At 41.1% G+C, this 17,276-nt stretch overlaps 1 protein-coding gene across 4 annotated transcripts in view; it reads right to left on the bottom strand.

The window, feature by feature from the left end:
- The window catches only part of CTDSPL2 (CTD small phosphatase like 2), an 85,979-nt gene extending 70,289 nt beyond the window's left edge, over positions 1-15,690 (bottom strand). Inside the window, exon 1 of one of the 4 annotated variants that reach the window (XM_066276610.1) lies at positions 15,187-15,690. The gene's annotated coding sequence lies outside the window, so the exon portion shown is untranslated. Of the gene's footprint in view, positions 1-15,068 lie in introns of all 4 variants that reach the window. The other 3 variants (XM_066276611.1, XM_066276612.1, XM_066276609.1) reach the window with 3 other exon arrangements.
- Positions 15,691-17,276: the final 1,586 nt, after the last annotated feature.

A 17,276-nucleotide genomic window follows, 5' to 3' on the forward strand; every position in this document is an offset into this window, starting at 1 on the left:
GTAAGAACACATGACATTGGGGGAGAAGTATATAATGAAAAACATTCCCTCTTTCAACACTTGAACTAGATCTCATTTCAGAAACATTGTAGAAGAAGCTGACTGCTCAGCAATCTAAAACTGGGCAATAAAGTTTGCTTTCTATTTTCCTGCGCCCAGCTGAAGGAATAGGGTGAGGGAAAAGTCTCTTCCCAGTGTTCATTATAAATTACAACATTAATTCTGCTAGTTTCTCTACCACTTCTAAATTTCAGACTGATATCCAACAGCCTCCACAACACTTTCACTTGGCACCTCTAATTCAACTTACCCCAAACTGAATTCACTTTTGCCCATTCCCAAACCTGCTCTTCCTACTGTATTTTTCCTACTACCATATTCTTTTGAGGGGTTGGAGGGGTGGGAGGGAAGATAGTGAGGTAGACTCTGGCATGCGCCTAGACCAGGATCTACCTCGAGTACCATATGGATCTATTTTTGGCGCCTGAGGCTGATGGACCAACTGAGCAATCTTCAGCGCCTTCTCAGTGCCCAGGGCCATGCTCAAACCAATCCAGCCACTAGCTGCAGAAGGGGAAGAGAGAGAGAAAGGGGAGAGAAGCAGATGGTCACTTCTGCTGTGTGCCCTGATAGGGAATCAAACTCGGGACATCCACACACTGGGCCAACACTCTATCCACTGGGCCACCATACTCTTGATCTCAAGTACTATCATCTATCTAAATCAGTCAAGCCAGAAACCATCACAAATATTCTAGTCATTCTTCCTCTCCTTATGCCCTATGATCAATAACCAAATGCTGATGATTTTATATCTAAAATATTTCTCAGTCTTTTCCCCTTAAATCTACCCTTCATAGTCCATAAATCTGCCTACTTCTTCCCATCAACTCCCTTCAAAATAAAGACTAAACTCTGGCATTATGAGTGTGTGTGTGTGTGTGTGTATCACACACACACTCCACATCTCAAAGTTTTCTTCATTGCTATTTGCTGCCTCACTCTTTGTACTCCAGTAATAATAGTTTCCTGCACACACTGTGCTGTATCATACTTCTGCTTTTCTCTTTACCTCAAACCATTCTTTCAACAAATTCTTATCCTCATCATTTAAAGCTCAGCCAAAGCATAATGCACCCCCAATAAGTAACACATCACCAAACCTGTGTAAACCTCTATCTCAGGCCTTAGCAAATTATATTAAAATAATCTGTTTGTATATCTTTAACTGTGCTAGAATGTAAGAATCTTGAAGGCAGAGATCTTATCTGTCAGTCCAGTAAATTGACACACAAGATAACTCAATCCTTGTTAAAATGAACCACAATTTTTCTCATTTCCCTCAAAAACAAACAAAAGAACCCAAAATTGGGGGGGGGGGGTGAAACTACATCCTGAAACAATTTCCACAGCAGTAATCAATTCTTGCTCACAAAAAAAGGGGCCTATAAATAAAACTAAACACGTTCCTTCCTCATAAAATTTCCTTCCTCTTCAAAAATCCCTGATCTCAAATAATGTGTGAGGCAAACAATTACGGTTGCAAATTATCTCGTGTTAAGATTACATATTAATGATACAAGCAAATCTCAGTTGATAATTTGCTATTAAGGTGTATATATTTCTATCAAAAATAAACAAAATACCACATTGTATATGAAGAATTATTAACAAATTATCTAGGACTAACCCAATGTACATTCCTACAAACAAATGTTTGCTGAATGAAGGGGGTAAGAGGGAAACAAAACTGAGTAATATATAGAAATAATGTATAAATAGATCAGAAATTAAACTTTAAAGGTAATAAAGTCTGATTCTTCCCATATAATTTGGTATGCATAAAGTATAAGTTGGCTATATAAAGAATATGTGCATGCAAGGTTCTGGAGTAGGCTGAGAGTAACTAGAGGAATAACCTCTGGAATGAAGGTACCAATTCTGAATTTATCATTAGTTAGCTGTGACACTGATTAAGTCATGCAATCATTTCAGTACTTCATTTCCTCAACAGCAAAAGAAGTTACTGATATTAGGTCTGTGCATTTCACTACATGTAAATTTTACCTTAAAAAAAAAAGTCGTTTAAATGAGGTGAGTCATTAATTAATCCTGTTTTCTTCCTTCTATCACACACAACTCATTCCTAAACAAACTAATTAAGACAAACATTTACTACATGAAGTTAAAAAGTCTTCAGAATGCTTCATCATTAATAAAACAAAGACATTACTAGAGCAGATGACCCCTTTGGTCTCTCTCTTGCTCTGAATTTCTATGGATTTGTTAATTTACAAATACTATCACTATTAAATTTATATTCATGAAAGGAAAACCTAAAAATTATTGCCTTCATTGATACCAAATGATATTTTCAAAAGTATCAGCATCCATTTTCAGGGTCTATATTTCTAGCTTGACTAACCTAAAATCAATAGCTTCAGGTACTTCAACTATCCACTTTTATTCTCCACTACCTCCTTAATCCTTCATTAAATGACTTCAGAGAAGGAGGAGGTTTCTCTGTCGCTCCTACTTACTTAATAAAAGTCAAAAGTCAACTAGGGCATAAGGAATAAACAGAGGAGTATTATATAAAGCATCAACTAACTCCAAGACTTCACTGAACCCTTCCCAGTGAAGTGTGTGGTAAAGACCTGGTGGTCTTGGGGATTACATCCAAGAAGATAAAGGGATTAGCCAAAAGACATATATGGATAACACATATATACAGACAACAGAGTAGCAATAGCCAGGGGGGAAGGGGAGGTAGATAGAGGAGAGAAAGGCAGAAGAGAGGGTGAGGGGAAAAAGAGGGGGTGAGGGAGTAAAGGGGGTATGAGGGGAGAAATTCACACAAGGCATGGGGAGGCACAGTGCAGTATGTAGATGGTTATATTGAGTGGGACACTTAAAACCATGTCAACATAATAAATTAAATAAATTAAAAAATAAATTAAAAATAATGAGGCCCTGGCCAGTTGGCTCAGCAGTACAGCATTGACCGGCATGTGGAAGTCCTGGGTTCGATCCCCAGTCAGGGCACACAGGAGAAGTGCCCATCTGCTTCTCCACCCTTCTCTCTCTCCTTTCTCTCTATCTCTCTCTTCCCCTCCCGCAGCCAAGGCTCGACTGGAGCAAAGTTGGTCTAGGAGCTGAGGATGGCTCCATTGCCTCTGCCTCAGGCGCTAGAATGACTCCGGTTGCAACCAAGCAATGCCCCATATGGGCAAGCCTGGTGGATCCCAGTGGGGCACATGCGGGAGTCTGTCTCTCTGCCTTCCCACTTCAGAAAAAACAAAAAAATAAAAAGAAATAATAATAAAAATAATGTGAAAAAAACAGGTGATCTTTTTTGGATATTACTTCTGACATGATTTTTCTTTTTATTAGCTAATACCGTAAGCTCTTCAGAAACTATTAAATGTAATAAACTTTGCCAAAATATAGGGAATATACAAAAAAATAACCACAGAGTTAGGTTGATAAAATTATAAGGTTTTTTCCCTAAGATTTTCTTCAATGAACCAAAAAACCAGAGTATTTTCTTTTTTTTTTTTATGTTGATTTTATTGATTCTAAAGAGAAGAAGGGAGAGAGCATGACCAGGGACCAAACTGGAAACTTCTGTGCTTCAGGATGATACTCTAACCAACCAAGCTATCCGGCCAAGGCAAAAGAGTCTTTTCTAAAACCATTCTTTCTCTAGGAAAACAATATCTGGACCATTAGATTGTTGATGACTAAAACATTCCATGAAAATGGCACTATTAGCCCTAGCCGCTTAGCTCAGTGGTAGAGCATCGGCCCAGCATGTGGCTGTCCCACGTTCAATTCCTGGTCAGGGTACACAGGAGAAGCAACCATCTGCTTCTCCCCTCCTTTTTTCTCTCTCCCCTCTTCCTGCAGCCATGGCTTGATTGGTTGAGCGCACTGGCCCAAGGTACTGAGGATGGCTCTGTGGAGCCTCTGCCTCAGGTGCTAAAATTAGCTCAGTTGCAAGCATGGCTCCACCCAGGCAGAGCATCAGCCTCAGAAGGGAGTTGCTCAGTGGATCCTGGTAGGGGCACATGTGGGGGTCTATCACCCCTCCTCTCACTTGGAAAAGAAGGAAAAAAGAAAAGAGAAGAAAAAAAAATGAAAAGAAGAAAAAGCCTGGCCTGTGGTGGCGCAGTGGATAAAGTGTCGACCTGGAATGCTGAGGTCACTAGTTCAAATCCCTAGCCTTGCCTAGTCAAGGCACATGCAGGAAGCAACTACAATGAGTTGATGCTTCCTGCTTCTCCCCGCTCTTTCTCTCTCACTTTTCTCTAAAAATCCATAAATAAAATTTTAAAATTAAAAAAAGAAAAGAAAATGGCACTATTCAGTTTGTTGATCACTGAAAATACTTAAGGCACAATCAGATACATGTTTTAAAATACTATTAGCACCCAACTTAGAACCTTTTATGTCCCCAGAAGAAATACCACAGGCAAAATCATCATTTGTTATAGACAGAATGAGACAGTATATATATGTCCTTCTGCTAAAAGCATTACTTACTTTTATTTCTTTAACCTAAACTTCAAAAGAACAGTATCGTATTTCCCCATGTATAACACACACTTTTTTCAAAAAATTTGGGGTCTAAAAACTGGGTGCATCTTATACAGTGGTTGTAGATTTTTTTTACTTGCATTTCCCAGTTTTTCTCGCTTGTTTTTCTGCTCATTGTTGAAGACAGTGATTCGTCATCAGACATAGATGAGGACAAACTAATGGATAAGAGTTTTGACTGTGATGAGTAGTTGAGTGAATTTTATAATAAATAAAACTTGAGTTCGCCTGACCTGTGGTGGCGCAGTGGATAAAGCGTCGACCTGGAAATGCTGAGGTCGCCGGTTCGAAACCCTGGGCTTGCCTGGTCAAGGCACATATGGGAGTTGATGCTTCCAGCTCCTCCTCCCTTCTCTCTCTCTCTCTCCCTCTCTCTCTCCTCTCTAAAATGAATAAATAAATAAAAAAAAATTAAAAAAAAAATTGAGTTCAATAACTTTATGTAATTCCTTTTTTTTGTTTTTTTTTTTTTCAGATTTCTAGCCCAGCCTGACCTGTGGTGACACAGTGGACAAAGAGTCGACCTGGAGCCTGACCAGGTGGTGGTGCATTGGATTGAGCATCGAACTGGGATGCGGAGGACCCATGTTCGAGACCCCGAGGTCGCCAGCTTGAGCGCGGGCTCATCTGGTTTGAGCAAAAAAGCTCACCAGCTTGGCCCCAAGGTCACTGGCTCGAGCAAGGGGTTACTCGGTCTGCTGAAGGCCTGCGGTCAAGGAACATATGAGAAAGCAATCGATGAACTAATATGTCACAACGTTCAACAAAAAACTAATGATTGTTGCTTCTCATCTCTCCATTCCTGTCTGTCTGTCCCTCTCTCTGACTCTCTCTCTGTCTCTGTAAAAAAAAAGAAAGAAAAAAAAAGAGTCGACCTGGAACACTGAGGTCGCCAGTTCGAAACCCTGGGCTTGCCTGGTCAAAGCGCATATGGGAGTTGATGCTTCCTGCTCCCCCCCTTCCCCTCCCCCTGAAAATTGAATAAAGTCTTTAAAAAAATAAACATATTTCGGGCCCCAAAATTAAGGTGCGTCTTCTTATACATGGGAATGTGTTAAGCATGGGGAAATATAGTAATTGAAAATTAACTACCTCCAGTAAATTTAATAATTTAAACAACTTGTAAAGAGAGCATTTTAGTTCATAGTATGAAAAAAATTCATACCAATAAAACTTTATAACACAATGTGTTATTTTAGCAAAATATAAGTTATGAATTCCCAAGAACTGAGTACCAGAACAGTCATGAGAAACTTTTTCCCCTCAAAAAGTGCACAGAAAACCTGTCACTCTAGTCTACCATTTTTCATCTTATAGTAGCCTTTCTACAAAATATACATATCCTAACATAAATATTTTAATTTACTGGGGTCACTTGTATACATACAAATTATAACGTACTTATTGCATACGTTAACAAAGACACATTGAAGATTTAAACAAGTAAACTTAATTTTGGCAGTTTTCCTAAGAGTGCTTTAAGTAGTACTCACAAAAACCAGGCAAGGGGAGAGAAATAACCAATTTACGCTCTCTGGAAAAAACTTCTATTTAAAAAATTAATTTTAGCCTGACCATGCGGTGGCGCAGTGAATAGAGCGTTGGACTGGGATGCAGAGGACCCAGGTTCGAGACCCCGAGGTCGCCAGCTTGAGCGCGGGCTCATCTGGTTTGAGCAAAAGCCCACCAGCTTGAACCCAAGGTCACTGGCTCCAGCAAGGGGTTACTCGGTCTGCTGAAGACCCGCTGTCAAGGCACATATGAGAAAGCAATCAATGAACAGCTAGCAGGGGTCCCCAAACTACGGCCCGGCCCGCGGGCCACATGCGGCCCCCTGAGGCCATTTATCTGGCCCCCGCCGCACTTCCGGAAGGGGTACCTCTTTCATTGGTGGTCAGTGAGAGACGCAAAGCATGGCATCGCTCACATACAGTACTACTTCCAGTGACGTGGGATGCACGCCTCACGGCTCCGGAAGCACATCACATCACTTGTTACATCTAGCAGTGACAAATATGGAACTGGACATTGACCATCTCATTAGCCAAAAGCAGGCCCGTAGTTCCCATTGAAATACTGGTCAGTTTATTGATTTAAATTTACTTGTTCTTTACTTTAAATATTGTATTTATTCCTGTTTTGTTTTTTTACTTAAAAATAAGATATGTGCAGTGTGCATAGGGATTTGTTCATAGTTTTTTTTATAGTCTGGCCCTCCAATGGTCTGAGAGACAGTGAACTGGCCCCCTGTGTAAAAAGTTTGGGGACCCCTGAGCTAAGGTGTTACAATGCGCAACGAAAAACTAATGACTGATGCTTCTCATCTCTCTGTGTTCCTGTCTATCCCTCTCTCTGACTCACCGTCTCTGTAAAAAATAAATAAATAAATAAATAAAATTTAAAAAGAAAAAATTTTTAAATTAATTTTAGCCTGACCAGGCAGTGGCGCAGTGGATAGAGCATCGAACTGGGACGCGGAAACCCAGGTTTGAGACCCCGAGGTCACCAGCTTGAGTGTGGGCTCATCTGGTTTGAACAAGGCTCACCAGCTTGAGCTCAAGGTCGCTGGCTCGAGCAGTCCCCCCCAACCCCCCCCCCCCCGCACATATGAGAAATCAATCAATGAACAACTAAGGAACCACAACAAAGAATTGATGTTTCTCATCTCTTTCCCTTTCTATATGTCTGTCCCTATCTGTCCCTCTCTCTGACTCTCTGTATCTGCCACACACACACAAAAAAAAGAATTAATTTTAGCTTGACTTGTGACGCAGTGGATATAGCGTCAACCTGGAACACTGAGGTTGCTGGTTCAAATCCCTGGGCTTGCCAGGTCAAGGCACATACAGGAGGAAACTACTAAGAGTAGATGCTTCTTGCTTCTCCCCCTCTTTCTCACACTCCCTCTCTCTCTTCCCCCATCTCAAAAAAAAAAAAAAAATCAATAAATAAAATCTAAAAATAAATTTTTTAAAAGTAATTTTATACTAAATTCACTCTCTCAGGCCAGTAGAAATCTGAAACCCTTAGATCACACTAATTTGATAGTAAGAAAAGATTTCATGAATACTGACAAAGAAAAAAAAGTTATTAACTAAAACAACCTTAATATTATAAAGTAACAGTGAAGCCTTTGTCTAAAATAAATTTACACTTAATATCTGAAATAATGCTCCACTATCCTCAGCACTACCAACCAAGGAAAAACTAATCATCATAATTGAGATAAACTGAAGATAAGGTTTATGAAGAGTAAAATTTTAAATTACTAGTAAAAAATAAAGTACAATCATAATTCTCTGAAAGAAGTGCCCTCTTGTTTGCAACTAACAAATAAAAATATAAAAAGATATATACCCAATGAGGGAAAAATGCATGATTGTTTAAGACGTGATTGTGATTTTTTTCAAATTTTTATCAGCACATCAGAAAATTCAAAGACTGTATAATTATCTTATTTAACAAAACACACTAAAGCAGGTACTTGTAAAGTCAGTGAGAAGTCAATCATGTTCAATTCAACAGGATAATCATACATATTTGGGAAATACCAGGAAGAAAGCAATTATTACTAAAATAAATAATCAGGTTTTTTTTTCTCAACTAAAACAATACTTATGGGTTCTGGATTATTTTTCTTTAACAAGTAACATTCTTTTTAAAAGAAAATGTAGTTTGTCTGACGTGTGGTGGCACAGTGGATAAAGAAAGCATCGACCCGGAATGCTGAGGTCACCGGTTTGAAACCCTGGGCTTGCCTGGTCAAGGCACATACACATATGGGAAGCAATACTGACTCGATATTCCAACTCTTCTCTCCCCACTCCTGCCTTTCTCTCTCTCTCTCCTGTCTCGAAAATCAATTTTTAAAAAATGACTGTATTTACTGATTTTCTAGGGAGGAGTGGGGGAGGAGTGAGAAGCATACTCCTAGTCACTTTTTTGTTGCTTCTCATATGTGCCTTGACCTGAGAGGCCCAAGGTTTGGAACTGGCGACCTCAGCATTCCCAGTCGATGCTTTATCCACTGTGCTACCACAGGTCAAGCAATAAATATAATCTTTAAAACAAACAAATAAAATGCACTTTTAGATTCCTACTTAACAACTACATTAACTGGTCAACATAAGAAACTTAAAATATCTGATTGTGCCGCTAAAGATTGTGTCTTTTTTTTTTAACTTTATTTATTTTTTACAGAGACAGTGAGTCAGAGAGAGGGATAGACAGGGACAGACAGACAGGAATAGAGAGAGATGAGAAGCATCAATCATTAGTTTTTTGTTTGTTTGTTTTTTTCAATCATTAGTTTTTCGTTGCGCGTTGCAACACCTTAGTTGTTCATTGATTGCTTTCTCATATGTGCCTTAACCGCGGGCTTTCAGCAGACCAAGTAACCCCTTGCTGGGCCAGTGACCTTGGATTCAAGCTGGTGGACTTTTGCTCAAACCAGATGAGCCCGTGCTCAAGCTGGGGACCTCGGGGTCTCAAACCTGGGTTTTCCGCATCCCAGTCTGACGCTCTATCCACTGTGCCACCACCTGGTCAGGCTGTGTCTTTTTTTTTCTTTTTTTTTTAAATTGAGAGGCAGGTAGGCAGAAAGACAGACTCCCGTTCTTGCCCCAACTGGGATCCACTGGGCAACCCACTCGTCTGGGGCTGATGCTCTGCCCATCTGGGGCCACTGCACTGTTGCTTGGCAATTGAGTACCTGAGGCAAGGCCATGGAACCATCCTCAGCTCCTGGGGCCAATTTGCTCAAACCATTGAAGCCATGGCTGTGGGAGAGGGAAAAGAGAGAGAGAGGGAGGGAGGGAGGAGAGGGAAGGGTGGAAAAGCAAATGGTCACTTTTCCTGTGTCCTGACCAGGAATCAAACCTGGGACTTCCACATGCCAGGCCACTGCTCTACTGCTGAGCAAACCAGCCAGGGCCCACAGTCTTTTTTTTTTTTTTTCAGGGACAGAGAGAGAGTCAGAGAGAGGGATAGACAGGGACAGACAGACAGGAACAAAGAGAGATGAGAAGCATCAATCATCAGTTTTTCATTGCGACACCTTAGTTCATTGATTGCTTTCTCATATGTGCCTTGACTGTGGGGCTACAGCAGACCGAGTAACCCCTTGCTTGAGCCAGCGACCTTGGGTCCAAGCTGGTGAGCTTTTTGCCCAAGCCAGATGAGCCCGCGCTCAAGCCGGCAACGTCGGGGTCTCGAACCTGGGTCCTCTGTATCCCAGTCCGACGCTCTATCCACTGCGCCACCGCCTGGTCAGAACCGCAGAGTCTTAATCTTCCCTTTTTTATTCATTTTCAGCAATGTCTCTGCATTTTTTGTTTCCATAAAATTTCTGAGCCTGACCTGGGGTGGAGCAGTGGATCAAGTGTCGACCTGGAATGCTGGAGGTCCCTGATTCAAAACCCTGGGCTTGCCCGTCAAGGCACATATGGGAGTTGATGCTTTCTGTTCCCCCCCTCTAAAATGAATAAATAAAAATTTAAGCCTGACCAGGTGGTGGTACAATGAATAGAGCGTTGAACTGAGAGGCAGAGGACCCAGGTTCGAAATCCTGCGGTCACCAGCTTGAATGTGGGCTCACCAGTTTAAGTGCAGGGTCGCTAGCTTGAGCAAGGGATCACTCGCTCTGCTGTAGTGCCGCCCCCTCAAGGCACATATGAGAAACCAATCAATGAACAAGCAATTAATAAACAACTAAGATGCCACAACGAAGAACTGATGCTTCTCATCTCTCTTCGTGCCTGTCCCTATCTCTGACTCTGTCAAAGAAAAAAATTTTTTTTAAATTTCTGAATATGTATTTAGTCCAAAGAAAGAAAACATTCTTCCTAAACTATATAACCCAGTATTACTAAATATTAATCCCAATTATTTATAAAGTATTCAAGCACCTTCCTGTGAGGTCGGTTGGCAATGGGGGAAGGTCACCTGAGGAACCAGGCCCGGGAACTTTGGCTGGAACTGCCCACACACATGTGCACCAAAAAAAATTTCCCAGGAGTACTTTGAAAAAGAATGACTGTCCGTCAGCCGATGAAATTTCGCCAGGTCATATCAACTCAACCACCCTAATGACCCTATAAATTACCCCCACGCGGATCCCCCCGCAACTTCTCTGGCCCCCCGTCTTTCAGACCAGAGAACATCGTCCGGGAAGTGCTCTACTAAATAAAGCTTTTGCTATTCCACACTTCGTAGCTACGCCCTTCTTTCTTCCTCAGCGGGAAAATACCTTACACTTCCAATAATAGTTTTATGCTTCTTTAACCAAAGAAATAAACACACTTCCTTGTCCTAAAAGTATTATAGCTATTATGAAAACCGGATTGCTAGAACCTCAACTGAAGCACTGCTGACGATTCATGTTTAATCTAGACATATTTGCTTTTCTACATTCTCTCTTAAATTAATACAGGAGAGTCTATGAACACCATAAAATATAGGGTCAGTGCCTGACCAGGCAGTGGCACAGTGAATACAGCATCAGACTGGGATGCAGAGGACCCAGGTTTGAAACCCCGAGGTCGCCAACTTGAGCGTGGGCTCACCAGCTTGAGTGCAGGGTCACTGGCTTGAGCGTGGGATCATAGACATGATCCCATGGTTGCTGGCTTTAGCCCAAAGGTCATTGGCTTTAAGCCCAAGGTCACTGGCTTTATCAAGGGGTCCCTCACTCTGCCGTAGTCCCGGGTCAAGGCACATATGAGAAAGCAACCAATGAACAACTAAGGTGCTGCAACGAAGAATTGATGCTTCTCATCCCTCTCCCTTCCTGCTGTCTGTTCCTCTCTCTGTCTCTTGTCACACACACACACACACACAAAATATGGGGTCAGTAATATAGACAATTGACCTACTCTGACCTTATATTAAAGTTAAGACTTTTAATGTAAATTTTTATAACGCTATTTTTTTCCAACAGCATTTTAGCGTTTCTCTAAACTCTTTTCTAAAAAAACTATATTAAATGCAGGATCTACTGATGAGGTAAACAAACAGAAGGGCTGGCTGAACCTATAAACCATATTTGTCCATAAGATCCCACGATTCACCTGACCAAGTGGTGGCGTTGTGGATAGAGTGTCAGCCTGGGACACAGAGGACCCAGGTTCAAAACCCCAAGACTGCCAGCTTGAGCGCAGGGTTGCGGGCTTGAGCGTGGGATCACAGACATGACCCCATGATCGCTGGCTTGAAGTGCAAGGTCACTGGCGTGAGCAAGGAGTCACTGGCTTAGCTGGAGCACCTCCCATTCATGTCAAGGCACATATGAGAAAGCAATCAATGAACAATGAAAGGTGCCACAATGAAGAATTGATGCTCCTCATCTCTCTCCCTTCCTGTCTGTCCCTATCTGTCTATCTCTGTTTCTCTCCAAGTCTCTCACTAAAAAAATAAATAAATAAATGAAAAAATAATAATAATAATTATCCCACGATTCTTCTTAGCCCTGACAGGATAGCTCTCAGTTGGTTCGAGTGTTGTCTCGAGGCACAGAGGTTGCAGTTGGATCCCTGGTCAGGTCACATACAAAAACATATTGATGTTTCTGTCTCACTCTCCCTTTCTCTCTCTCTAAAATCAATTTTTAAAGTTTTTTTTAAAAACTGGCAAAAAAATATAGATCCCACAATTTTTCTTGGGATCACACTTAGTCTCACCCATCATTTCTGTTATATTCACAAGATTCCCAACGGACCCCAAAATGCCGAAAGTTCAAATTATGATTTTACCCCCATTATGCCTTTCTCCCCTGTTCTTATTATATGCCATACCTCCTCTAATCACAGACATTGCCTAAAAGCTTACTTCTATATTCTCCTGCCTATGAACCTTAACCTATCTGTAGAGATAACTAATCTGTGCCAATATTATCAATAAAACAGTATTTTAAAGTTTCTCTTCTAAAAAATTTGTCATTTTAAACAATATTTTTTAAAATCTGTAACACACCAGAGACACACAAAGTTTAGCTTCACGGTCAACCATATTACACTTATCTGTAACACAGATCCAATTATAATATAACATAGATCAAATTAAAAGTTAATATGATCACATAATCATAGTGAATATATGCCTGTCTTAGACTTATGTCTCATGGTAAATGTCAAGCAAGTGAAGACTAAAAATGCAATTGTATGATTTTATCTAAGTCCCCTATCTGTTAAATCTTCTCATCTTCAAAGCTGAGCAAATGAATCTCTGTAGCCAATTCCATTAAAATGGTCAGGTAACTTTTTAACCTACCCCTAATTATTCAGAACACACCATATATGAGGTCCTCCCAGCACATTTGATCTTTAGTATTTAAAGTATCTTTTCTACTTTACACTTTCATAGTAAGTTGATAAATTACAAATATAATTAGATAGTAGTATTTATTTTGAATTCTGACAAACCACTTTATTCTTTACCACATTAATCCAAACCACTGTCTATGACTGAGATTACTTAATATCATTTTATTCAACCTGCAATTAATTCTACGATTACAAGTCCAGAGTTTTTCTGAACAGGTCCAAGTTTTTTTTAAACCAGAACTGAATAGATTCTGTTATATAATAATCTTGTGAAGAAACCTCTTAACCACAAATCTTAAACTTGAGATCAGCTAGATGAATTAAGATACAACTTCCCCAATACTTAATTTAACAGTAGAAAAAGAATAACATTATTAGCTCTATGTACATTGGAATATTATAAAACATACCAATCCATTTATTTTTTCTCTGCAATCCTATTTGAAATTTCTATATATCTACAAGTCCTAAAGGTTAAGGACTATACCACTTAGAGCTTTTACATCATTGAGAGTACTAGAAGAGTATTAGAAGACTGCAAGTACTAAATGAGTATAGAATTAAAACAACTTGGCAGAATTCTTGAAGACAAAAATCTACATTCAAAGCTCACTCACCAACCTATAAAATCAAATTTTATTAAAAACATTAACATTTTATAAACTACTTAAAAATGTCATTAATGTACAGATAAAGCCTACACTAGTAGACCAATAGTTTCAGCAAGTATCCCATATATCCTCACCTCCACTTCTCACTTCCTATTCTTTTGGTCCTAGAAGTATGAAGTTTGACTCAATCTTAAAATGCTACTTCAAGCAAGAGCTACATTTTCCCTTGACTTTCTTTATGACCTTGGGAGGGAGGGGGCATGAAATCTACCAAATGACCACTATAATGATCCTGTTTATTACTGAAATTTAACTCTAATATACTAACAATAGTGAAGTCTTCTAAACTGGACCTAGAGAGCTGAAAACCTGAGTTATAAACATCAAATGATATGTAATACAAACCACACTTTAAAAACTTCATTTTACTAGTTAAAAAAAAAACTTTATAGTTTATTTAACTATAATTTAACAAACTCAAATTTAACATGATCGAAAAACAAATTCCAGAAGACACCAACAGCTTTATTACTTCTCTTTATGTAATGTAATAATGATAATAATAATAATTATGAAGGAGGAATGAAACTAGCTTTAACTAGCCATTTCCTTGCTTTAATAGCCAGACAACAAATGAAAATATAAAAGTTGTAAAAGAATGAAAAAAGTTTATTAAAAAAAAAAATCTACAATCTAAAAACTATGAAGATAAATCTATCATTTAAGTCACTAATCCTTATACCCATATTGGGCAGTAATCTTGGTACTGCTGTATTACTATCAGAAAAATAAATCCCTGCCTTGGAGGAACATCTACTGCAAGCACATTTCATTTCAGGATGTTAGTGCAGTTTATGAGCAGTACCTCCTTAGGCTTCCCTAAGGTACTCAACGTGTTTGACATCGTTCACACATCCAGCCACCACTAGGGTGAGAAGTAAATAAGCACGATTTACTTATACAACTATTTATCACGGAATTCTAGTCAAGAAGCAAAACATTCAGACAGGTATTTAATACCCAAAGAAAGCGTAGAATACTACGGAGTACAAGAGTCACCCTTAATTGACCACTAAAGAAACCAGAGGCCTTCCACACGGGCTGTTCTTTACTATCACTCTTGATTTGAAAAAGTAACAATGTCAACTTAACATTTTAACAGTACAGAAGACAAACAGATCTTCAGGAAATCTCTTCTTCCAGATCCTGAAAGGGTGTTTATAAAAACTGAGACAGAGCAACGCCCCCCTAAAAGCACCCTTCTAGATAGAACGAAATACCGAAAACAGGTGGGCCAAGGTTAGAAAAGATGATCTAACCCAATTATCCGGAGAGACCACAGGATTTGGGATTAGGAACGAGAGATCGGGGTGGGGGTGGGTAGCAAAGTGAAATCTAACCCCAGAAATCACAACACAGGCCGCGCAGCCCGGGAGCTGAAGCTGGCGGGAAGTGAGCTCCCTTTCTGTTCCCAGGGGGAAGTCCAGAGAAGAGCGGCTCCACACAGCGGACGTACGAGGCGCCAACAGTGCATGCCTACCAAGGCGCGGGAGCTGCTGGAGAACCCGGTTCAGGAGGGGAGGAGATCCCGGCAGACGGCCCTGGAAGAGGAGGACTAAGGTTGGGAGCAGCGGCAGTGTCTCAACGAGGAGCATTACCTAACTATGACGACAGAGAAGTGTCTTCAGGCTCCGACTATGGTCCCGACTGCGCAACGTGTGGTGTCTTTCCCGCTTAGCCCGCAGCAGCAACAGAACCAGCTCCTTCAGCCAGTCGCCATTTCCCGCCTACCGACCTGCTGCACCGCACGGACAGAGACCCGGATGGAAAGCGGCCTCTCCGCGCAGGCGCTTTGACTTCTTCTTCCCCCTCCCTCCACAATTCCGCGGGGTGGGAGGGAAGGAATGCGGACGGCCACAGCGGCAAAAAAAAGAAAGAAAGAAAGAAAAACAGGGAAAAAAAATAACTTTTATTTCAGTGAAGGGCGCTGGAGTACCTGTCGCCGAAAGAAACCCGCGAGCTCCAATTCCTGACAACAATTGAACACAGGGCCTTAGGACCAGCTGAAATAACAAAAACAAAACCTATCAGGATACGCCAAGGGACTGCGGGATATTTGTACTTTAGGGGCCGCCGTAGCTGGCTGTGTAGTGGTCGCAGTGGGAGTAAAGCGTTGGGAGTGGAGAGGCGGGGACCCGAAGGACGATTTTTCCTCCCTCTACTAACGGAACTGCTCAAGCAGAGCTGGGAGGGGGAGCGCGCCCTCGCCCTGAAGGCGGGGCTTAGGCGCGCGTCTCGCGCTCCGGCGGCTGGGGCTTCCTAACTACGGCGCGCCAGGTGGGCGGAGCCAAGCTGGACGGTGGGACTAACGGCTTGGCGCGCTGAAGAGGTTAGTGTGTGGAGAAGTCTGCCGGAGGTCGGGCTCAGACGAATCTTTCGTTTTTTATGGGATCCCGGTGGCACGTGAAGGTCTTCCTTCGCTGCCTAGAGGGTATAGTAGTTGCTTGTGGAGCTGTTATACAAACCCACGCCCTTCAACTCCACGCGAAGTTGGCGGTGGTTCTGCTAAGAAGTCAGATTGTTCAGGCAAATAAATGGGTTTCTATCTGCAGGCCTGGGTCAAAGGACGGTCAGCCTCACAGGTGAAAATGTAACAGTCCGGAGCCTCTAGTCTTAATGGGTTATCAGAAAACGAAGCCTAGTAATTTGAAAGGCGCTGTTTGCTAAAACTCCGAGTACTCTCATAATTCAGTCATGGAATACTTATTGAAAAATACAATGTTAGGACCAAACTAGGTGCGAGAGATACAACAGTGAGTGGACCCTGGCTTCCAAGAGTTCAAAGTCTACTGAAAAAGACAGTTTAAATACTGGGTGATATAATGACAGGCGTTGTGAAACACAATACGGGTGCCGAAGAGGGGGGTATGGGAATGCTTTCGTGAGATGACATCTGAGTGTGACATAAAGGAAGAGTTGATGCTACAGAAGAGGAGTGTCTAGGTAAAGCAAACAACAGATGGGAAGGTCCAGGCCTGACCTGTGGTGGCGGGGTGGATAGAGGACCTGGAACGCTGAGGTTGCAGGTTGGAAACCCTGGGCTTGCCCGGTCAAGATACATATGAGAGTTGATGCTTCCTGCTCCTACCCTCTTTCTCTCTCTTTCGCGCTCTCTCTCTCTCTCTCTCTCTTTCCTCTCTAAAATGAATAAATAAAATCTTATATATATAAAAAAGGTCCAAACACGAGATTGCTTTGAGCAGTTGGGGAAGTAGTTCTGTGCACGGGGAATAGAGATGGGGATAAGATAGTGGAGAGAGATGAGGCTGAGAGGTAGGCAGAGAATCCTTGTAAATCTGCTTGTTTCTGTTTCAAAGTGTGAAGCAGGTGGGCTGTTTTCTGAAAACTTATATACTACAGATCCTGTCAAAGCTCTGAGTTATTTACACCCTAAATCTTCCTAGTACAAAAATGCTCTGAATGCGACATTGACAGCCCGTGGTATGTGGCATGCAGAACTGAAAATAGTCCACAAAATAGTAGATTCCTGCAAAACTAATTGAAAAGCAACAAATAATTACTGATTATCCAGTATACATCGTAGAAAGCAACAAAATATCAACTAAACAATTATCCCCAACTGATGACTAAAATAAATTTTAAATCGGATAAAAATATATTTCTAAAAGTATATTCCACATAGCAATTATTTCAAACCTTCACTCTCTTAAAACTTAAATAAAATGTT

The sequence above is a fragment of the Saccopteryx bilineata genome, chromosome 4 (assembly GCF_036850765.1).
Source record: "Saccopteryx bilineata isolate mSacBil1 chromosome 4, mSacBil1_pri_phased_curated, whole genome shotgun sequence".
NCBI classification, from domain to species: domain Eukaryota; kingdom Metazoa; phylum Chordata; class Mammalia; order Chiroptera; family Emballonuridae; genus Saccopteryx; species Saccopteryx bilineata.